At 44.0% G+C, this 24,034-nt stretch overlaps 1 long non-coding RNA gene across 1 annotated transcript in view; it reads right to left on the bottom strand.

Moving 5' to 3' along the window:
- The window catches only part of LOC115093630, a 649,997-nt gene that overhangs the window by 91,994 nt on the left and 533,969 nt on the right, over positions 1–24,034 (bottom strand). Inside the window, exon 3 of the long non-coding RNA XR_003857360.1 lies at positions 6,981–7,074. This is a non-coding gene — a long non-coding RNA (uncharacterized LOC115093630). The remainder of the gene's footprint in view (positions 1–6,980; positions 7,075–24,034) is intronic.

Here is a 24,034-nt window from a genome sequence, read left to right as displayed (position 1 = left end):
GGGGGAGTTAATTATTTTATTTCATCGGCACTGGTGAGGGAATGGTGCAGCAGCGGGGAGATCAAGCTGGGAGTCTGGGGGTGCATTTCGAAGCATAATGAAAAATCTGACAAATTTCGTTGGGTTTTTCTATTCATTTTGGTTTCAAATGATATGTGATGAAACAGTGTGTTCTGCTGTGGTTTTTTTTTTATGTCATTTGAAAGCAAATGCAAGCCCCTGCTTGCCACTGTCTGGCATCAAACTAGAAAAAAATGCTACATCTAAGGTAAAGGGGCAACTCCTGCTAAGGTAGGATAAATACACATAACTTCTGGTATAGCAGTACTTACACATATTACCAGGACCATCACCAGGTAAATGGTACCCTGGGTAGTGTGTGTGTGGGGTGTCTCTCCTTCCATAATAAAGCCGCACAAGATGGTCACGTGGGAGCTTATTTCAGCTGCAGTAGTGACAGTGGTGTCCTCTGCCTTGCCCACCCCTTATGACACTCCTGCATTCTATGATTTGGCTAAATGCAAGGGATACACCTCCGCTATGCATTTATGCAAAGACTACAATGGATATACCATTAAGCTATAAGGAACACATTAAGCTGTATGGAACACATATGCCCACACATTAGTATACTATACCCTTATTACAGAAATATGGGTTGCTCTATCTACAGAACAGCTAGTTTTGACCTGGAAACCCACATGATGTCCTGATGCTTAATAAAGTTTTGGATTCTCTGTGTGCTTTATGTTTAAAAAGTAACAGAGGACATGGCTATCTGATTCGGCTGCTCACTCCCGTAGCCAAAGGATACCAGTAGAGAGAAGGTTTAAGGTAAAAACATCCATTTGATTTGTCATTGAGTACACACTGGACTGTTAAAATGTCTGTCCTGATGTTTAGTATTATTTTACATTTAATTCCTAAATCAGGCCTTCTGCACTCTGGGTCAGCTGGAACTGGGGATATTCCAGAAGCGGTGTGGGAGGCAGTCATGAGGTGTGACTCCTGGTGGCTTATAAGAGCCCTGGTGCATGATATGACATCAATTGTCTGTTAGTTGCCCCAGGAATGAATGGCCTAACATCTACAAAGGTAAATCCAAGCAGCTGACAGCCATCCATATTCCCCTCGAGTTGAGCCTTCAGATGCTGGTGCCTGGCAAGGCATGAAAAATGGGGCTAGCCCCTGACACAAACAAGGAGCAAGAAGCCTGGAACACAGCAAGAAGCTAGAGCACACCAGGAAACCAGGAACACAAATAGGTCAAGCAGGAACACTGAAGGTAGAAACCAGAAATGAAGAAGTTTTCTGAATTCAGGCAACAAAGATGGAGCCAGAGTATGAGGACCAGGAAGTAGTGTAAGTTAAGGGCTAGCATATATTTCCTTTTGGTCTAATTTTTATATATTTCTTTTTTATGAAGACATTAGTAGTTAATGATTATTTTAGATAGATCATGCTTTTCTCCCATTTCTGCTAACTTCTAACAGAAGTCCTGGTTTCCTCTGTCCAGCTGACCTTTAACCTTTATTGTCTATTATCTTAATTTTCCTGTTCTGTGAGATAAGGAAGAGGGAAAGGCTAGTTTCTGTAAGGCAGATGGTGGGTTAGATAGTAATCACGTTGAATTGTTAATTAGTCAAAGGCTGGGAAACTGTCAGAAGTATTAGTCAGTGATCATCAACTCATCAAAGATAGACATTTGAAATTGCAAAAATAACTGTTGGTCTTGCAAAGAACTGAATATGTGACTTTATTAAGTGGACATTGTTTCAAATCCTGAACATCGGAAACACCAGCTATCAGATGGTAAGTAACCTCTGCTGAATTGGGAATAGTTTTCAATATCTTGCATAAACAATGGTGGCATGATGTCACGGCAAGATTTCCATTGATTGATTTGGAAAAGTATATGCAACTAGGAGACAGCTGCTGGCAGAATGCACTTTGAACACTTATGCATTCTTGAAGGAACTTCTTACTTACTAACCAGTTCACTTACACACAACCAGCTGTGCATAACTGCAGTAACAAGTAACTGTAATAAAAGTGCAATTACATTCAGTGGTAAGACAGATTCACAGTACTAGTTAAAGATTAACAGCATTGTAATATCATCTGGAACAGCCTTATTACCAGCAGACGCAGACAGAGAAAGAAAGACCCACATGAGAGACATTCAGGACATTTGGGAAGAGACAGATGGCCACTGACAATTCCCAGTTTCCAGCTTGTGGGTGAGAAATTTCCTTGAAGGATGTTATTTGCAAATGCTGTTTTCCTACTTTAAAACAGAGCTGATCACACATTTAAAAGGCAGTCACAAGTTTAAGGTAACAGGGAGCCAGTGAGAATATTGTTGTGATTTGTTGTTGTGGCAGTGATAAGGTTTTTTAATCAGACAGGGTTGCTGAAAATTTGTCATATATGAAATATATTTTGTTTATTGTTAGGACATTTTATTAATAAATCTGGAGGAATTCTTTTTTTTTTTTTGTGCCCAACAGTGTGGTTACTTTGGTTTTATTTGGTGTAGAGTGGGGTCCTGAGATAAACAATGGAAGTTTATTAGAGTAGCCTTACACCAAATTAGCTGAGGTGAAGAGATTTGGGAGTGAATTTAAAGATAATTCACCAGGGTTTCTTCCCTAGTACTTTACAGCAGGACCAGGCTCTGGCAACTGACTGATGATTTCCTGAGTATAAATACATGTCCAAGCAGAAAACAAGATCACTGCTGCCGGGGGGAGTGAGGGGGACATAGAGCTGGGAGGACTGGCTAGACAGTCCAAGCAACTAATACCACCACCTGCAGGATGGAGGTGAAATCGGCAATAAATCTTCACACATGGCTCAGGATCTCAGGAACATTGCTGCAATGATCAAACTAGGACCAATGGGATGGGGGTCTATTAAAATAGACTGGAAATTGCCAGGTAATTGTGAATGAAGCCTCATAGCACCAGAATCCCAGAACTGGTTCTAACTGAATTGAAAGAAAATGGAAAAAGGAGGAACTACCAAGCTAACACCCCTTCAGGGCCAATGCAAAACAGTGCACTCAGCCGAGCACACTGTTTAATCCGCGGTTGGATGCACGTTTTGGAGGTGCGTCCATAGCCCCTTATGCTAAAAGGGATTAGCGCCTCCACAACATGCGTCCAATGTGCCACAAAACTAATAGCACATATCACATACAAATGCATGTCAATGAGGCTATTAGTTATTCACCCCACAAGCAAAAAAAAAAGTGCTCTGGGCAGGCATTAATTTCTGAGCACCCCAAAAAGTTGTACAGAAAATAGAGCTTTTCTGTACATCATCCAACTTAATATTGCAGCGATATTAAATCGGAAGAATGAAAAGTTGTAAAGATTTAAAAAACAAAAAATTAAACAACAACAACAACAAAAAATACCAGCAGTCAGGTTAGGGAAAAGGATGCTCAGTTAACCAGCGTCTGTTTTTCGAACCCATGGATGTGCACCGGTTAGGAAAACGGATGCCAATAAAGTCAGCATCCATTTTCTGAACCCATGGACAGCTGAACTCTCCTGGGTGCCCACTGCTGAAGAGGCAATAGGAGTGCGCAATCGACCTTAGTGCCTTCTTGACAGTGCGACCCCTAATTTAAATATTGCATGACATCCCCTGGAGAGGTGCCTGAGTACGCATTAGGAAAGCGGGTGCTGAACACTCAGTGCCTGCTTTCGGCGCATTTTTATTGCATCAACCCCAATGTGTCTTATACTATACTCCCCAAAAAGTGGCAGACATTGTGTTTACATGCTGTGTGCTTCATGAATATAGCAGCTGATATTAACTCTAATCTAGAGGAGAATCCCTGTGTCCTTTGCCGCAGTCAGGGGATCTACAGTGAGTGGACTACAGATCAGAAAACAGATGATTGCAGAGGACTTCTTCAGTAAATGTCTAAACAGTTAAGATATATGTTTAATAGAGATATAAAATTGTTTTCAATGAATGAGGCCATTTATGATTTGTTTCAAATGGATCAAACCAAAAATAGCCTCTGAAAATGATCAATTATTTTTGTATTTGTTGCATTTTTAAAAAACGGGTCTCTGGTAGCCAGGACCAAGCCCTGGCACTGAGGCCTAGTTCCAAGGCCTGCCTGTAGAAGGCTGGAGCTGGGTCCTTAACCCAGGACTAGAGAGCTCCCACCCCAGGACTCTCTTCCCCCTTACTGGATCTAGCAGAAAAACTGCAGGAGCGATGCCCAGTCACTCCTGCCCAGGCCTCAACACTTTAAAAATGGTGCCATCTACCTGGGAATGGCATCAAAGTGACTTCACTTTGAGGCCTTCCTGCAATGCAGCTGGCACCATTGTGTTGTATAGCTGAGGACTAGCCCAGGGTTAGATCTCAATACTGGGCTAAGCTCGGGGCTAGGCCCTGAGGCCCAGCTTAGGGCAATATTTTGGACCAGGGCTTCTGGAAGCTCAACTGTTTTGTGTTTGTATTTGGTTTTTTTCTTGTTTAATTATTTTTCGGTTTTCTGGCTATCCTCTCCCACTGTTAGGAATGCTGCTAAACTGTGTGGGTAAACGTATCCGCATTGTTGAACATAGTGCATAATTTGATTGCACTGAAGGTGGGTAATATTTAAAAAGCCCATTTCCACAAGTAAAACACTGTTTTACCAGTGGCAATGGCTTTGAATATTGCCCTCTAAATTCAATATCTTCATTTTAATCAACAAGCTCTATTTAGGTTGTAAATGTAATTTGTTATTCACTGTTTATGCTATCAGAGTTCCATGGCATCTAATAATTGTAGGTACGTAACATGGTGGTTCTCACCTGCTCACTTCCTCTTGGTGAGATGCTCTTCATTTCCATAAAATATTTTAACAAAGTGCACCTGACAGCTTCCAAGACTCTCTCATTTCACATCACATCACTATGCAGGTGCCTTGAATCCTTTTGTTACTGTAGTGTAAAGGTTTACTAAGTGCAAGTACACTAAGGTGGCAATAATCAGACATTTTTTAAAAAGTAAACGTGGGTTTATATCCGTATAATATTGCAGTCTGATTATTGCCTCCCCACTCTGTGCAGAGTAAGAGTATTCATGCATTTGCAGTATCATACTATTGCTTGCTAAGAAAAAGGGTCAGGGTCAGGTCAAGAGAGGAAAATTACAGATGGAGGTTACATAATCAAATCTCTGCACTTAATTTCCAATTTGAGCTTTGTGCCTGTTTCAATGGGGAAGAAAAGTACATGCGTAAAATTCCACATGCTGGTGAGAATTGAGTGCAAATGTGCTTGTAGTCCTGAGGGCCCTGCAAGCTCCATGGGGATGCTCATTATTGACCTTATGTATGTTTTATGAATTTATTGTAATACTGTAAATACTACTACTCTTATCATAAGGATTGGGGGAAATTGCATGGACTATGATTAAGAGAAATTTAGGGTTGACCTACATGGCACAACAGATATTACCATAAGAAGCTTGCTGGGCAGACTGGATGAACCATTTGGTCCTTTTCTGCCATCATTATTATGTACTATGTTACAATGTTACTAGTGTATTTTATTTTTTGTGTTTATTTTATTTTATTGTTTATTTATTTATTTATTTGAAGTTTATTTTTAGTCTGTATACTATCAATGGTTCATAGCACTTAGAAAGATTATATCAGTTAAGCGATTCATAAATGCTTTGAAATAAATAAATAGCTTTCGTGAGGGAGTCTATAGAAAACTCCCTCAGACTACCTTAAAGAACTCAGCACAGCTGTCTCGCCCGGTCCTCCTTAAAATTCAGACATACAGAGAATCTTGCAGGAAGGAAGGAGCCCTGCTCCAGAGTTTAAGACCTCAGGGCTTGAAAAAGTTAGAGAGGCCCCAGGGAGCAAGCAGGATCCAGGCGTGTGCTAAGAACCTGCTATGTGTGACACCCAGTAGTTGTGAGATACCTGAATGTCAAGGGAAGCTGCCTAATTTGTTTATGTTGGTTTGTACTGCCCTTTGTTTTCACTGTAAATAAACCACACTTAATGAACAGCCAGAGTCTGCCTCCTTTTTCCTCTGGCTGTTTCCAAGCCCTTGCCACTTGAGTTACCACACCTCCATATAAACACATTTGTTCTAATGAATAAAAATCATGAATGAGGACAAAGTGCAGTGCCTTTACGTTCTGCCTTCACAGGTGCCCTCCCTTCCTATCATCCCTTAAGTTCTTTTTCTACCATGGGGGTCTTGTATGCGTTGCTAATTTTCTGGCTAATTTTAAAACGAGCACGCATGCACCCGAATGGAGATAAGCTGCAATTTTAAATTGTGCGCGCACTTGCATGTATATGTTTTAAAATACACCTCATCCGCGTAAGCAGGCGACTAATCTTAAGAGACTGCTTGAGAAAATGCAATTTGCATATTTTTCCTAGGGTTTTGCTGGCTTTTACGCGCGTATATAGGTGGATTTTAAAACATGATTGTGCGAAGTACAACCCACTTTTTACAATTAGTCCCCCAGTTTGACAGATAATATCCAGGACTTCACCCGACATGCCCCACAGTTGACTCAGACCTCTCATTCTTTCCTGTAAGCCCTAAAACACGAGATCACCAGACTTGCTCCTCATCCAGAGCAGCAGTAAAGTTACATGGATAGCAAGCCGATGCGCACTGCAGTCTCCGGTCTTAAAATACGGAGTTACGCGTGTTAACTATTGGCCCCACCCCGGAACGCCCATGCTCCGCCCATGCCCTGCCCCCTTTTCTGCCCTCTTATTTTTGATGCGTGCGTGGGTACATACATGCGTAGTTCGCGGATTTTTAATATCCACTTTGTACGTGTGTGACCCACATACGTACGTATGTGGGTATTTTTGCGCGAGCAATGCTTTGAAAATCAACCTCTTAGTTTTTAAAAGCCTTGTTGTTCTTTCAGTTGCAGCATTTTCTAATGAACATGCCAGCAGAGCTACAACAGACCTTGCTGACCTGATAAATCAGAAATGGTGCGCCAATCCACCTCTTCCTCTTCCAGCTGAATTCCTCCAGGATGGCTGTGAAGTTTGCTGCTGCTTGATGCTTTCTGTGGTACATAAACAAGGAAAAAAAAACCTTATATATATTTCTTGTGTAGCCATAATAAAGGCAATGATATTTACTGTCTGTATAGTTTTTTCCACCGTATTACGGGATAACTCATGACCTGGCAATACCTACGTGAGACTTATTTATGATTTGAGCACTTTAGTTGGGCCCTATTAAAAATCAATATGTTACTGGCAAAGAAATTTAGAATGACCTTCTAGCAACAAGTGACAACCAGTAGGCTACGTTATTCATTTTATGTTGCAGACTGGGAAAGAAAACTAGTCTGGCATGCCATTCACTCTTCTTTGGGAATCATCATGAGTGGTCGCTACCAGAGTTAAATGCCAGTTCCTTGAGCAGACATTTTTTAAAATGCATTAGGATAACTGCCAAAGTGGAACACTTAGAAAATGTTACAGGAAACATTATGACAATGTGCCATCAATTAAAAACATTGCGTAGCCCTCAAATGCCAGAGAAAAGAATGCAATAGAATTTGTTTTAAATGGCTAAATATGAACCCTCTCCATAACAAATATGTACCAAACAGCAGTCAGGCACTCCAAAGAATTCAATTGCACAAAAATAATTGTATTTAAAAATGGGTACCTCTATCATAATCACACAATCTGGTTAAAAAGTTAGAGACTTAATCGGACTGTTTGATTAATGAAAAAGTGTTATCACATATAAGAACTAGCTTTCAGACTGTGATCCATACTGATGTTTCTAAATCATTACATTTCAGTGTTTTTATAGAAGAAAATGAGCATGAGGCCGATATCCGAAAAAAAGCTCAGCTGCTAAATTTAGGCATCTATTTTCATCTATGTTTTCAGCTAAAAATATTTCACATATATTTAGGTCCCTAAATTTTGAACTGTGTTAATTTGCCTAGATTTAGGATTCTTAAAGGGTCTACTAAGCTGTGTCTGGCGTTTACCGTGTGGTAAATGGCCTAATGCAGTGATAACACATGGTATTTAAAATATTGCTCATCATTCTGTCCCTGATGTTGCAAATATGCTAATGAGCTGACTAGCCTAATACATGCAAACAAATAACATGGCTTGCCTCAACAATTGTAAGCCACATTATTTGTTTCCAAATTAGCTAACTTATCCCAGAAGCATCAGGCTTCTAACATGCGTGCCAATGTTCCTGGAGACATACCTTAAACTGGCTGATTGGTCCCAAATAACACTCCCTCCAGTGTAGCAAACAACCCAGGGTTCCCTAGAGACCTCCTGTCCAACCCCTCATGCCACCCCTGGAAGCAGCCAAAATTCCCCACCCCCAACTAGTGCCCTGGTTGCTGCCCCATCCCATCCCCTCCCCTTTGTCAAATAAATCACCCTGGATGTCAGAACCAACACTCAAAATGGCGCTGGCTTGCTTTTAGTTTATCACATGATAGAAGCAGCTGGTGCCATTTTGGAAAATGTCTGCTGCCAGGCCCAGAGCCCAGGGAGATACTCCAGGCCACCACTTAGACCACCAGGATAAATTTGATAAGTCCAGGGGGTGGGGGTGTCAGACTCCATAGAGTCATTTTTTGACAAAGGGGAGGGGTTGAGGGTTGATGGCAGGACTATGCGCAGGGTTCTATAGTTTAAAATATTTTTTGGTGACTGGCTGCTTTTAGGGACAGGGATGATGGGGGGGGGGGGGGGGGGGCAGGAAGTCTCCAGAGACCCCCAGGGTTTTTGCTTAACTTGGTAGGGTGTAGTTTGGGGATGATCAATCCCTTTAAGGCAAAGTGACCCCACAGCCCAGGGCTGCCTTTGCACACATTTTGCCACAATACTTTTCCCAATGGAAATTTTACCAATAGGGAAAATACTATAATGTTTTTCTAGGCAGTGACACTGAATACTACAGATGTGAATCGGAATTGGAATCGGTTCGGATTCTGGTTCCAATTCACATCGTGTTTTCTTTTTTTCGTCCGGCCCGATCGCGGTTTTGTTTATCGGCTGCACCTGAGCCGATAAACGAAAAACCCACCCAGACCCTTTAAAACTAATCCCTTAGCTTCCCCCACCCTCCCGACCCCCCCCAAAACATTTTACAGGTACCTGGTGGTCCAATGGGGTTCCCAGGAGCGATCTCCTGCTCTCGGGCTGTCGGCTGCCACTAATAAAAATGACGCCGATGGCCTTTGCCCTTACCTTGGGATAGGGTATCCGTACCATTGGCCGGCCTCTGTCACAAGGAGGGAGCACTGGATGTCCGGCACCATCTTTAAAATGGCGCGGGCCATCCAGTGCTCCTACCATGTGACAGGGGCCGGCCAATGGTACGGATACCCTGTCACATGGTAAGGGCAAAGGGCCATCGGCACCATTTTGATTAGTGGCAGCCGACGGCCCGGGAGCGGGAGATCGCTCCCGGGACCCCCACTGGACCACCAGGTACCTGTAAAAAGATTTTTGGGGGGTCAGGAGGGTGGGGGAAGCTAAGGGATTAGTTTTAAAGGGTCGGGTGGGTTTAGGGGTTATTTTTGTGTGCCATTTTTCCCGCCTTCCCCCAAAACGATAAGAGAACCCCCACGAACAATATCGTGGGGTTTTCCTATCGTTTTGGGGGAGCCCCCGATTTCTGACGATTTTGAAAATATCGACGGTATTTTCAATCATCCGAAGCCCGATTCACATCCCTACTGAATACGGCAGCTTAGTATACTCTGTAGAATGTTCTTTTCCAGGACAAATACCGTAGCTTAGTAAGGCGTCATGCTGAAAATTAGTGCTAAGCACCTAATTTTCTTTATTGTTCTAATTTCACCCCATAGCTACCCACTTTTTAGGCTCTCATTTTGGGACCCAGTGAATCTGAAAGGCTAAATTTAGGTACCCCTTGTAAATTTTCAAAAAGGCTAATTTAGGAGCCTAACTACCACACATTAGGGCACCTAAACCCTTTGAAAACTGACCTCTATATGTCCTGCACATAGTTTTCCATCAAGTATGTCAAAATCCACAGCAATGAATCTGAATAAAACCAAACATTCAAATGCATTGCCTAGTTTTTCTTTATTCACTGTGATGGAGACTGAAAAATAATTTAACTTAAATTACAAACTCATTGTAATTTATATTTTCAGAAATTCAAACATCTGTTTAATAAAGAGGCATCACCTTCACATACACAAACTATTAGATGCATGCGGCAAACCTGATATATTATCCCAAGGATGCTAGCCCTAGAACATGTCACCAGGGAGAACAAACTCTGTGTGTTACATTTTCTATAGCAATATTTGACAAAAAGAAAAACAAGTTCTGTACCAGATTGAAGTTTCTCTGGAGTATATAATTCAAAGTGTTAAAAAACATCACAGCATAATATTGCATCAAAGTATAAGCTCCACTATGGCAGTCTAGTTCTGCTTAACTGAAGCTGCCAGCACCTTCTGCTTACGGAGATTCTGAGTGGAGGTCAGCAATCCAAAAAGAACTACATTTACTCATCTGTACCTCTCCCTTCCAAATTTCATGTGCCATCATGAAATAAGGCAATGTCAAGAAATAATAGTAAACATGTCAACAACTTTCAGTCAAAAACAGCATAACCGTGAACAGAAGTAAAATCCGAAATTCAATTTTGGGATACTCGTCCATTCGCAAGGTTATTGCAACAAAAGGATCATGAAGATGAACTGTTAGCCCGTGTTTGGCCGCGCGTTTTCGACATGCTATTTTTAACTCTTGTACAGTAAGGGGTAATAGCGCATCAAAAACGCACGGCCAACCCCCCGAAACTAATAGCACCCGCAACATGCAAATGCATGTTGATGGCCCTATTAGTTATTCCCACGCGATACAGAAAGTAAAATGTGCAGCCAAGCTGCACATTTTACTTTCAGAAATTAACGCCTGCTCAAAGGCTGGCGTTAATTCAGCTGGCACCAGGAAAGTGTACAGAAAAGCAGTAAAAACTGCTTTTCTGTACACCCTCCGACTTAATATCATAGCGATATTAAGTCGGAGGCCCCAAAAGTAAAAAGAAAGTAAAAATTAAAAAAAAATTAATTAAAAAAATTAATTAAAAATCTGCCCGCAGCTTGCGGCCCGCTGGTCGGAAGATGGCCGCTCAATTTTGCCGGCGTCCATTTTCTGAACCCGTAGCCGTCAGCGGGCTCGAGAACCGACGCCGGTAAAATTGAGCATCTGCTGTCAAACCTGCTGACAGCCGCCGCTTCTGTCAAAAAGGAGGCGCTCGGGACGTGCTAGTGTCCCTAAAACCTCCTTTTACCGCGGGCCCTCATTTGCATTTTGTTCCCTCCTGAATCGCGCGCACAGGAGAGTGGCCTGTGCGCGCGTCGGGAGAACAGGCTCTTGTCGGCTCTCCCGCGACTTTTACTGAATCGGCCTGTGTGTCAGGTATGGGGGATGTTGCAGTTCATCTGCTTTTTTCTCCCACCTGCCTTGGATATGGACTCCTGAGGACACCATGACCCAATGGGGCTTGCGTTTCTGTGACCTTGTGCTCCTTAAACCATCAGATTGAAGGCACATGCCATGGGATTAACTCAGATTAGAAACATTTTTCTTTCTCTGTGCATAGATCGTTTTGGACAATTGTCAAAATGTATTTTTCTTAGTCTAGTATTCAGATGTACTAAGGGGCTTCTCCTGCTTTCTGTTTACAGAATCAGTGTTCAGTACTACAAGCTCTTGCCGTTTAAGCAATGCATCCCAGGATTTTAGCACTTTTCATCTGTCAGTGCTCAGATTAGAATGCGTTAAGGAACATCCATGTGAGTTGGAAGAGGCATGCTGGAAAATATTTCAAAACAGAGTTAAAAAAAAAGTTTGGATAGTAAATGAAAATGGAAACTGTAAAAAGAGGATGAGAAGAGATGGTGGAAACAACTATGTTAAAACGTTTTGTTGGTGATGTGGGAAGAACTATACCATCTTTTCCACCACTACTTGCTTGACTGCTCTGCAATGACACATTACAAAGGGAGACATTTTCAAACCATGAGAGTTTACGGAATCTGCAGGTACTTTAACTTGCGGACTTTGTACTAGTTTTCAAAGGCAAAGTACGCATTGTGCTTTTCCTGTGCAAATTGCCCAGGGAAAATGTGCCCTCAGAGATCTGCACCCTCATTTTCTGAGAATAACTTTTCTTTTCCAAACAATTAGGGTCATTTATCATTTTGTGTTAGGGCCTTACCGCGTGCAATAATGCCGGAATGCGCACGATAATACTGTAATGTGTGTGATAAATAACACAACGCAACATGTGTATGCAAATTAAAAACTGAATATTCGAGTGGGGGGAGTTTGGGTGGAGTAAATGGAAATGAGGGTCTGCTAGTGTGGCGTGCCATAGAGTAACGCACACTATCGTAGGATTTAATGCCAGAAATAACTACACCTATTGTTTGTGGTACAGTGAAAAAACTATTTATCATGCTCCCGTGGCCGATATCACTCATCATGTGTATTATTGCAGCGGTGATGTGGGTAATCCAACCCAGTAACGTGTCCCTTTGGATGGAGGAGATCACTAGCGGTGCTGTTCTGGGCATTACTGGGAGATTCAGTCACTTGATTAAGTCCGAAAGGATAAAGTTCCCTCCAGCTCCGGAGTTGATGAAGGCCTGCGTGGAAAATGAGCCCTCAGGATGGATATGATTTACTAGAGTGGTGAGCTCGGTAGCTGGGTTAGTGCAACCTAGGGTCATCTCACCTGTGACACCTAGGCTCTGGAGTTTGCCGGCCTCTCAGGACACTGGGCCAGCATGTGACCCTTGCCAGCACAGAAGAGGCATAAGCCCAAGGTCCAGCGCTGTTGTTTTTCATCTGGGGTGAGGTGGCTGAGACTGACCTGCATGGGATCCTCTCCCCGAGTCTGGGCTGGCTCGGACAGAGGAGGTGGAGCCAGGGGCCAGGAGAAGGATGGCGCCATAGGGATGGCCTTACGGCCTGGTTTCAGCTCCCACAGGCGCTATTGGAGGTGGCGGTCGATTCACCCGGTTAGGTCAATGAGGGCCTCTAAGCCTTCTGGAAGTTCCCGGGTGGCCAGTTCATCTTTGATTCTCGAGGCCAGCCCCAGGAAAATGCTACAAAGACTGTCCTCGCACCAACCTAGTTTCGAAGCTAGAGTGTGGAACTCCACAGCATACTCCGCTAAGGGGCGTGACCTCTGGCGGAGGTGAAGAAGTCAGAGGTGGCCGTGGACTGCCATCCGGGTTCATCAAAGACCTGTTTAAAGGTCTGTATGAAGCGGGGAAGATCCAGGAGTAGAGAATCCCAGCATTCCCACATGGGGGGGGGGGGGGGGGGGAGACCCAAGCTAGGGCCTTGCTGTCGAGAAGTGATAGAATAAAGTTGGTCTTGATCTGGTCACTGATAAATTGGGAAGGTTGCAAAGAGAAATGCATGAAGCAATGGTTCAGAAAGCCATGGCACAGCGTAGCGAGGAGGTGCCGGGAGATGGAGTACTGCGGCGGGAACCGGTGCTGTCACGGGCACAGGTGGCGGGGCACCGGGCATCAGTGCTGAGTCCAGGCAATTCGCTAGACGTTCCACTGTGGCTGCTAGGACATCCAGGCACTGTTGTTGCTGGAGCCTCTGAGCCAATCCGGGGATGGCTTGAAGACCACTCAGATCCGCCGGATCCATGGCCTCAGCAACCTGTTGCTTATGTGGACCCTTGAGTCGAGATGAGGTTGATACCACCACCAAGGTGAGGCCCCAGTGGCCTCATCGTTGGGCGGTGCAGGCGGAGAAGACCCAACTGGAACTTCAACTTTACCAGCCCATGTTCCCTGCAGGTTGAGCCTTTGGGTGCTGGGGCTGGCAGGACTTAGGTGTGGGTCTCTCACATCGAGGAGTCCAAGGAGAAGGCAACACGGCATCGGGCAGGCAAGGTCGAGGCAGGCAGCGGACAGACGAAACCAGGAACAGGCCAGAGGTTTATTTATTATTTATTTATTTATTGGTTTTCTATACCGTTGTTCAGTATTCTATCACAGGCAAAACGAAGACACAAGCTGGAGGTCAAGCATAGACGAAGTACCAGGCAGGAGACCAAAACCAGGGAGTCAGTCCGAGGGCAGGAGTAGGAACAGAACTGACACAAGAGCACAGGAACAGGAGGCTGGACCAGAATGCAGGATCAGGAAGGCAAGGTTGGAACACAGGATCAAGAAGGTAAGGCTGTAACACAGGATCATGGAAGCAAGGCTGGATCGCAGAATCAGGATCAGGAACAACGCAGACGACTCAATATCTGAGCAGGACCCATTGCTGAGGCAGAGTCAGGGCCGGGTATATATATAAATATATATACCCACCCTGGCTGATGTCATCTTCACGGGCCGTGAGGAACTTTCCCGCCACAGGCCCTTTAAATTTAGCACGATGGTGCGCATGCACGCCTAGGGGAGAGAGTGCAGAGCCCAGGATGGTGGTGTGTCGCGCCGCGAGGGCAGGTCGCATCGGCAGTGGTCGGAGGCAGCCGTGGCTGCTGGTGACGGGGAAGAGCCGGACCTGGTAGACTCCCAGCGGTGGTAAGGGGACCCGGCCGAGGTGGCAGCGGCTGGGGATCCTAACAGAAATTAAGTTAAACTCTTAGGCAATCACAATCTGTAAGAACAAGATAGCAAATAGCACAAAACATTGTACATTATATGCATAGCACATTCTGTGTAGACCTGTACATACATTATATATACAGGCTTAGCATCTTATACTTTTGGTACATTCATGATTACAACAAAGATCATAGAAAGCATAAGTGGCACCCCCACAGCTACAGTACAGCTCTAATGGTGGAGCTGATAGCAGCCCTGCTATGTGAAGGCTAGGAAAAGGCCCCAAACAGTTCATGTTGAAAGAATGCACTCAAGGAGACAGCCTAAGGGCCAAGGCAGCAGAGTTCAAGTGAAGGCCCCAAACAGTCCATATTGAAAGAGTACATTCAAGGGGAGAGCCTAAGGTCCAAGGCAGCAGAGTTCAAGTGAAGGCAGTAGGACCAGGGGCAAAGAGTGCAACATGGAGGCAGGAAGCCCAGGAGATGACACAGTAGCATGGATGCAGGAGGCCCAGGAGAAGACACAGCAGCATGGAGGCAGGAGTCCCAACAGCAGCATGGAGGCAGGAGGACCAGGAGAAGACACAGCAGCATAGAGGCAGCAGCAGCAGCATTAGCTAAGATGAGATGAGACACCAGCATCCAGAGCAGATGAGATATGATGATATACCTTGGTCTGGTCACCACCTAATCCAAGCCAACTTATCTATTAACTTCAATCTCAAATCACCTCAAAACACTCCAAATAAAATGTCATACCTTCCTCCATTCAACACTGAACTTCTACAGAAAACTCTTCAAATTGAACTGAACTTAGTTTTTGGGTACTTGCCAGGTTCTTATGGCCTGGATTGGCTACTGTTGGAAACAGGATGCTGGGCTTGATGGACCCTTGGTCTGACCCAGTATGGCATGTTCTTATGTTCTAATCAACATAAATCTATCAAACTCCGAATATGCAACAATATCATGGCTAAACATCACAAAAAAAGTAGCAGACAGCATCAACCCCACTGTTACAAAGACAAAAAAGCAATCAAAACACATCAACCAGTGGTATAATGATAACATCAGAGCAGCCAAACATATACTCCGGAGAAAAGAAAAAGAATGGAGAAGAAACAAAACTGCAACCACACTAAATACATATCGGAGCCACCTAGCACAATATAAAAACACCATCAACAATGCAAAAAAAGAATTCTTCTCTAACAAAATCACCAAATTTCATCACAACCCCAGAATGTTATTCTCAATAGTACAAAACCTCACTAAAATCACCCAAACATGGAAGTAATGACTTTGCAGAATTCTTCAACAAGAAAATATCAAACCTAATACAAACCAACTTAATCAACAACAGCCAAAACATCAGACTGAACACTAAGTTAACCTCAACATGGAAAAACTTTGACATCGCCTCCACCCTTGAAATTCAATCAATTATCAAAAAATGAACCCCACCAACCACCCCCTAGACAGCATCCCCATAACAACCCTCAAAACAATCGAACCCACCATATCTAAAACTATCACCAAGATCGTCAATTTATCCCTGACTGGAGGTAATTACCCCAAATGCCTCAAATCTGCAGTAATCAAACCAATACTAAAAAAGAACAACTTGGATCCTGAAATCCTTGCAAACTACCGCCCTATTTCAAACCTATCTTTCATAGCCAAGATCATCGAAAAAGTCGTACACTCACAACTTGATGATTATCTTGAAACAAACAACATCCTATCACCAACCCAATACGGATTCAGAAAGAACCTAAGCACAGAAACTCTCCTACTCTCTTTGAATGACATGATACTAAGAGGATTCGACAAAGGCAAAAAAATATCTACTCATATTCCTTGACCTCTCAGCTGCCTTCGACACAGTAAACCACAATATACTCCTAAAACGGCTGACTGAAATCGGTTTAACTGACACCACCTTACAATGGTTCTCATTCTATCTATCCGACAGAACCTACCAAGTATCAATTAACAACAATCCATCCAAAAAGATTAGCCTCAACACTGGAGTTCCCCAAGGATCAGCGTTATCGGCCACTCTATTTAACATATACCTTCTTCCCATTTGCCAACTACTAAAAGATAGTGGAATCACCCACTTCCTCTACGCTGACAATATTCAACTTCTAATTCCCATCCAAAATTCAATTGAAGAAACGTACAAAGAAACATCTGCTCTACTTGTCTCAATTAAACATCTTCTAACATTACTGAAACTCATAATCAACATCGACACAACTGAAATAATCCTCATGGACAAAAAACCCAATCCAACACCACCACCCCAACTCATACTCGACAATCAAATGAATCCAATATTCCCTGTTACCCACACCAGAAACCTAGGAATAATTATTGACAAAGAACTTTCATTCAAGAACCATATATCAAACAAAATCAAAGAAGGATATCACAAACTACTAACCCTAAGACATCTGAAACCATTTCTTAACCCTTATGACTTCAGAACTGTACTACAGCTACTCATATTCTCAACCATCGACTACTGCAACTCCCTACTGATTGGAATACCATCTTCCAACCTCAAGCCTCTCCAAATTCCGCAAAACTCAGCAGCCAGAATTCTGACAGGAACAAAGAAGAATGACCACATAACGCCTATACTGATTTCACTACACTGGCTTCCAATTAAATCCCGAATTGAACACATATCCATGACCATCATACACAAATTACTAAACAATGAACATCAAGGTCAAATTAGTTTAAACATAACCCCCCAGAATCCCCAAAGAAACTTATGTTCAAACAACACATGCCGCTTAACAGTCCCCCCATCAGAGATGCTCACTTGACAGTAACCAGAGAAAGAGCATTTTCCATCGCCTGCCCTAAAATATGGAACTCCCTCCCAAAAGATTTAAGAACCCAACCTAACCTCAAAACTTTCAAAAAAGATCTAAAAACGTGGCTGTTTTATAAAGTCTACATTGACAATCAAGCATCACAACATCCAAACACCCAACAGAATTACCAACCGAGTCCACGAAAAAACTTGTCATCAACCAGTACCAAGCAAACCCTTCTCATTCAAAAATGATTTTATTCTGGACTATAAAAAAGATTAGCTTTACGTTTATAATATGTATCCTGTTATACCCTTAATTCACAATTGTTAAGAAAATACCTTTTGAATCTTGTAAACCATTGTGATGGCTTCACCTAATGACGGTATATAAAACTCAACAAATAAATACATAAATAAATAAATGAGAAGAGGCACCAGCTGAACCATGACTGAAGGCCGCATCAAGGAGGATGGAATATGGGCAGAGCACCAAGGAAGGCTTTAGAGTTAGGCTACTGGACCACAATGGCTGACAGTAGACCATCCCTTCTGCATGCTGGCACAGGAACGCTGTAGTGAGGATGGGCCCAGCAGGCTTCTTCTATCTAGCCGGCATAGGAACTCTGTTGTGAGGACAGGCCCAGCAGGTTGCTTACATCTAGCTGGCACAGGAACTCTGTAGTGAGGATGGACCCAGCAGGCTTCTTCCATCCATCCAGCACAGGACAGGCCCAGCAGGCTTCTTACATCTAGCTAGCACAGGAACTCTGTAGTGATGATGGGCCCAGAAGGCTTCTTCAATCTAGCTGGCACAGGAACTCTGTAGAGGGGCCCGCCCAGGAATGCTGGTACAACTCTTCTTTATTTGGCATTCAATGCCACAACCTTTGATCCTTTATGGCCCCTGGCCACGTTGTGGCTTGCCACTTTGGGGGGCATCTCTTTTGGGGGCCTACCTTTCAGGCATTTGTTAGCCCAGGGACTGCTGCAGGGTATGGACTCCAGTGATGCTGGGGAAGACTTGGATGACTGCTCGAGCATCCTTTGCAGGACATGCATCAGCACATTCATCATGCTATTGACTGCTGTGGCCAGCGTCATCACATTCTGCGTGTTTACTGTTTATAGATTTCTGATCTCTCAGGATCTGGTTTTGCCTGTTTGCAGTCCTCCTGAAGCGCACTAGCCTTGCCCATATGTGTCGTAGGTCTAACCCATGCCTCCTTTCCAGCTGGTCTAGCTGCTCATGCATGAACTCCTGTTGGTGGAGGGGGTGTTGTTGGTACTGGTGCCGTGCCTGGTGCCAGTGATGGTGGTGGTGCTGGTAGCAGTGTTGTGATGATAGTGTGGAGTGCAGGACTTTGGGCCTTCAAATGTGGCATGACAGGGCTTTGGGGCTACTCCTGCCGAGGGCGTGGTGCTACAGGCTGGTGCTGTGGTGTGCTGGCTCGAGGTTGTGATGATTCTATAGGCTCTCACTCAAGGCTCTGTTCCTCCATGAAGCCAGAAAGGATGCTGGATATATTGAGTAGGGCTGGCTGAACCCAGGGGTTGCAGCAAGTGCAATAGCTCCTGAGCCTGTAGCTGCTGCTGCTGCTCCTCTTGCTTGCTCACCTGGGTCTGGGCATTCATCAGGAAAGGCCTGTGCAAAAGGGCTGCTGTGCTGCTGGCCCTGGGGCTTGCTGGCTGGTCACTGGGGGCTGTCTGGCTGGGACCAGCTGCTTTGTGGGCAAGAACTGTGGAAACAAAACATAAGACATAAGTAGCGATTCCAGCTAGTATCCTTTTTTCATTCGGCATCAGAGGTGCACTTTGCTTCTTAGCATTGTGAGCCTCTTATGCCAAATAATGGGATTTTAAAAGGATTTACGCATGTAACCGGGTCTACGTGCGTCGGGCCTATTTTAAAAAGGCCCGGAGACGAGCGTAAAGCCCTGGGATGCGTGTAAGTCCTGGGGCTTACAAAAAGGAGCAGAGAGGGGCTGGAGAGGGAGCAGGGCATGGGTGGGGCAGTGCGGTCCGGGGCGGGGTGGGGTCAGGCTCCTGGCACAGTGGCCATATTTGCCTCTGTGCTAGGGATCGCGCACCGGCAGTTGACCGGTGCACGCAACTTACTTCTGCCCCAGGGCTGAAGTAAGTTTCCAGGTAAAAAAAAAAAAGAAAAAAGGGTAGGGGGGAAAGGGCGGGGGAGGTAGGGGAAGGGAAGGGAAGGTGAGGTGGGGGGTAGGGAATGGGAGAAGGCAGCGCGCTCGGAGCGGGCTTGGCACATGCAAGGTTCACAACTGTGCACCCCCTTGCATGCGTCGACCCCGGATTTTATAACATGCGCACGGCTGCGCGCACATGTTATAAAATCGGGCGTACATGTGCGCTCGCTGGGTAGCGCGTGCACATGTACGCTGCCCGTGCTGCTTTTAAAATCTACCCCAATGTGTACACCCGTTGCTGCCTGCCCATTTACAGGTAAGATAAACTTATTGGCTGTGGCTTGCGTGGTGTCCAGCCGCTCAGCCATGTTCTCAAAGACATCCAGTCCCAGCCTTTGGACGAAACGCTCCTCCATGGGGGTGAGGACAATGGGACATAGGGCTTCTCCTCCGGTCCGCTGTATATATTTATTTCTGGCTGCCACCTTGGCTTTCACCTGTGCCTTGATGTCCCGATACCTGTGGGCTACCTGCTCCCCGTTTCATTGGATTCCGCTGAGCCTGGAGATGCCCTGGGCTATTTTGCACCAGATCCGGCCCTTGGATGCCTTTGAGGTCTTGGCCACCTGGTTGCCAAACAGCATGACATAATGCTCCAGGAATCCTGCAATGACCATCTCATTATCCTGGATGCTGAACTTGATAGCCCTGAGACAAGGGCATCCTGCTGCCTGGCTGCTCGAAGGGGGTTCCACTTCCACTGCCAGAGAGGTGTCCTCCCTTTCCTCCCTTTCCCGTCCATTCCCCTCTCCCCTCCCTTCGTCCCCCTACCCCTGCCCTGCCAACTCCCTTCCCCTCTGCCTTCTCTCTCTATTCCTAGCCTGCTGTTCTCCACCCTCTGTCCTCACCTGCCTATCCCCTTCTCCCTACTGCATCCTCCTATCCTTTCCCTTCTGCCTATCTCTACTCCTGTCCCTTGACCTAATCCTCCTTCCCCTAGCACTTCTGCCCTTGTCCTCCCACATCCTCACCTTCCTCCTCCCCCTCCTCCTCTCTCCCCATGCCTCTCACACTCCATCCTCCTCCTCACCACAAACACCACTCATCCACCAACACTCATCCACTCCTCTTCACTCATCCACACACGCTCCTCCAGTCTTCCTCACTCCTCTATACTCCTCCACCACTACCACTCCTCCACACTCTTCCACACCAAAAGACAAACTAGACTACCAAACAAAAACTTTCACTCCAACAAAGAAGACAATAGACAAAGGCAAAGGGAAACAGATGGCAACAGAAAACAAGGCAACTCACTCAGAAATCACTATAAAGAACCTCCAACTAGCCACCAACAACATCTACCTCTCTTCAAACTCCTGACATACCCTCAAAGAGGCATCTGCAAGAAGCCAGGATATATAAACTGAGAAAATAACATACCACACACTAATTTACATAAGCCACGTAAAATGACACACCATGCACTGACACAACATGCCACGCAATGTTACAAAATTACTCTCTTTAAGATAACATTTTGAGGTCGAATTGAGTTTTTTTCCTATACTCAAGAAATTGCACTGGCCTGGTTAAGAGATTTTTGTATTAGGTAACAGGGATGGCATTAATAGAAACATAGAAACTTGATAGCAGAAAAAGACTGTATGGTCCATTCAGTCTGCCCATCCATTCAGTTAATTTAGCATAATAATTCCCATCACTTCCTTAGAAATCCCCAACGCGGGAACCAGGTTAAGGTAAGGTGGGCTCTGGGGGTGCCAGTGGGGCTGGGGGGGGGGGCTGGGGGGGGGGTTTTGGACACTTTGGGGAGGCGAGAGGTGGGGAGTTTAGACTAGGGGGGGAGCCGCTGCTATGTGCATTATTGAAACTTTTTTTTTGGGGGGGGGGGGAAATCAGTGCTACCTCACCCGGCGTTCCCTGGGTTGAAATGGGGGTCACAACTGATCCTGCACAACCTCCCCATTTGGCTTTGTTTTTTGGGGAAGTTTTTTACAGACGCTTTAAATGTGTGGCCGGAGCCTCGAGATCTACATTAGGGTACAGGGCCTCCCACTGCACATCTTATGCCTCCCTAGGAGGTGTTATTATTTTATTGTGGCTGACCACTTTCTTGGTCAGTCGCAATAAAATATTAGCATCAAATTTCTTATTAATGACCTTCTTTGCATGTATTTGCTTTATTCATGCATGCAAATTGCATGCAAAGGTCATTGTAATAGGGGAGGGGAGATGTAAAATATCACGATATGCGCGATATAATGCATTAGAGCCCTAATGCAGCTTGATGAATGACCCACTTAACTTGATAAAGGTTGTAATTAAATTTTAGTAAAACAAACCTTACAGCTTCACATTGGGTTTTGTTAAGATTATTTTAAAAGAAAGTGTAGGGTTTTTTTTTATATATATATTTCCTTTAAAACAGTTTATTATCTATCATTCCAGACATATCAGATTGCCTCCCATAATTCTTCTTGAGATGCTATTGTTTTGAGTAGGAAAATAACGATCCTTGAAACTAGTGGCATAACGTAATATACATTTTAAAAGATTTTAACACCCCCAGTCTTATTTTATTAAAATGACATTTATTGGTAAGTATACACTGAAAAAAATTAAAAGTTTTCACAAAAAAAAAGAAAAAGTCAGTTTATTTCAGCATTGCTTACTGCAAAGCCCTTCTATTGTTAGTTCTGCAGTAGGAATAGTTTTTGTAAAGAAAAGGAGCAATAATATAATTGAAAACATTTATTTATTTATTTATTTAGGCTTTTTATATACCATCGTTCCAGAATAAGATCACAAAATCATCATTCATATTCCTGTTTAACAATCACATTCTGTACCTGCATTCATAATCTAGATCAAAACCACAGCAGATATATGTTCTTATTCATGTTCGTACATGAAGAAATGTAACATGACATTTTTGTAAATAATAACATGGAAGTCACTTTCTTACAGCATTCAGCAAGAAATTTATGCAGCTACAGGAGCTAGAGGGTCTAAATTTTAGACCTTTTTTCCCTATAGGCAAAAATGGCACAAACTCCTTTATAAATCAGGATCAAACTATCTAAGAATGTGGCCCAACTGTAGGTGTTACAGCCTCACTAGCATCTGCATTATATTGAGATTAACTTGATATTGAATTAACACTTCTCAGCCTTTTGGCTGTGATTCATGTACAGAGTCCAAGCCATGGGCTGAGGATGGCCCCTTCTTGTCCTTTTGACCGAGACTGTGTAGAAAATGAGTAGTTAATAACCTGCCACCCAATCCACATTAGTGAAGTTACAACTATTGCCAAAAGAGGAGGATTCAACTTCCTGCTAAAAAAAAAAAAAAAAGAAAGCAAAACAAAACAAAAGAAATGAACCTCTACTTATATTGCCCCTAACTGCTGACTTTCACAAGTTGCTACTGGAGGAATTTTCTGCCACCATGCAACACAGGATTTGTACAGAATTTCTCTTCCCTGCAGATGTTACATTATCCTGCAGAATTCAAGTGACCAACCTGAGCTAGCAGGAGCAAAAGCAGCATATGGAGAGTTACTCAGGTCCTCACACAACACTCTCTCTCCTGTGCCTCACCCCCCCCCCCCCCCACACACACACACACGTTCTCCCAAAACAGGTGTAAAAGTACTCAGATAGAAAAGTGCCTTTCCTCCCTCCAGCTGGATTTTCTGTGTAAGGAGTTTCCCTTTGAAAATGTGTTTGTGGACTCATAGGTACAAAGTAGCAAGCTCTACAGTCTTATATATATATATATGAACAGGATGGAGTTGATCCAGATGGTAGTCATTAAAATGGTCAGCGGTCTTCTTTCTAAACCATATGGGGATAGACTTAAAGATCTAAACATGCATGCCCTAGAAGAAAGGTGAGATAGGGGAGATATGATAGAGACATTCAAATATCTCAAAAGTTTTCCTGCACAGGAGATGGGCCTCTTTCAATGGAAAGGAGGGTCTAGAACAGTGGTTCTCAACCTTTCTAATGCCGTGACCCCGTAATACAGTTCCTCATGTTGCGGTGACCCCTCGCCCTGCCCTCGCCCTGCGAGGGCGGGACGAGGGCACGATGAGGGTGGGGCTTTGGTCATATGGGGGCGGGGTTATGGATGGGGTTGGATTTTAGTGCATACTTATTTATTATGACATTTATAAACAGAACCACCATTCCTCATAAAACAATAAAATTAAGAAACATAAAGCATCAGTTATAATAGTAAAACCATACTAATAAAAGAATATTTTAAAATTACTGATAAATAGAATTTCTATTAATTAAAATCATATACATTTTTATAATTTCCCAAACACCAATAAAATATTTCAAAACAGCACATATATCAAATAACACACAATAATTAAAACTAATAAGGATTTT

The sequence above is a fragment of the Rhinatrema bivittatum genome, chromosome 6 (assembly GCF_901001135.1).
Source record: "Rhinatrema bivittatum chromosome 6, aRhiBiv1.1, whole genome shotgun sequence".
Taxonomy (NCBI): Eukaryota; Metazoa; Chordata; class Amphibia; order Gymnophiona; family Rhinatrematidae; genus Rhinatrema; species Rhinatrema bivittatum.
This window is presented reverse-complemented; position numbering and strand designations above follow the sequence as displayed.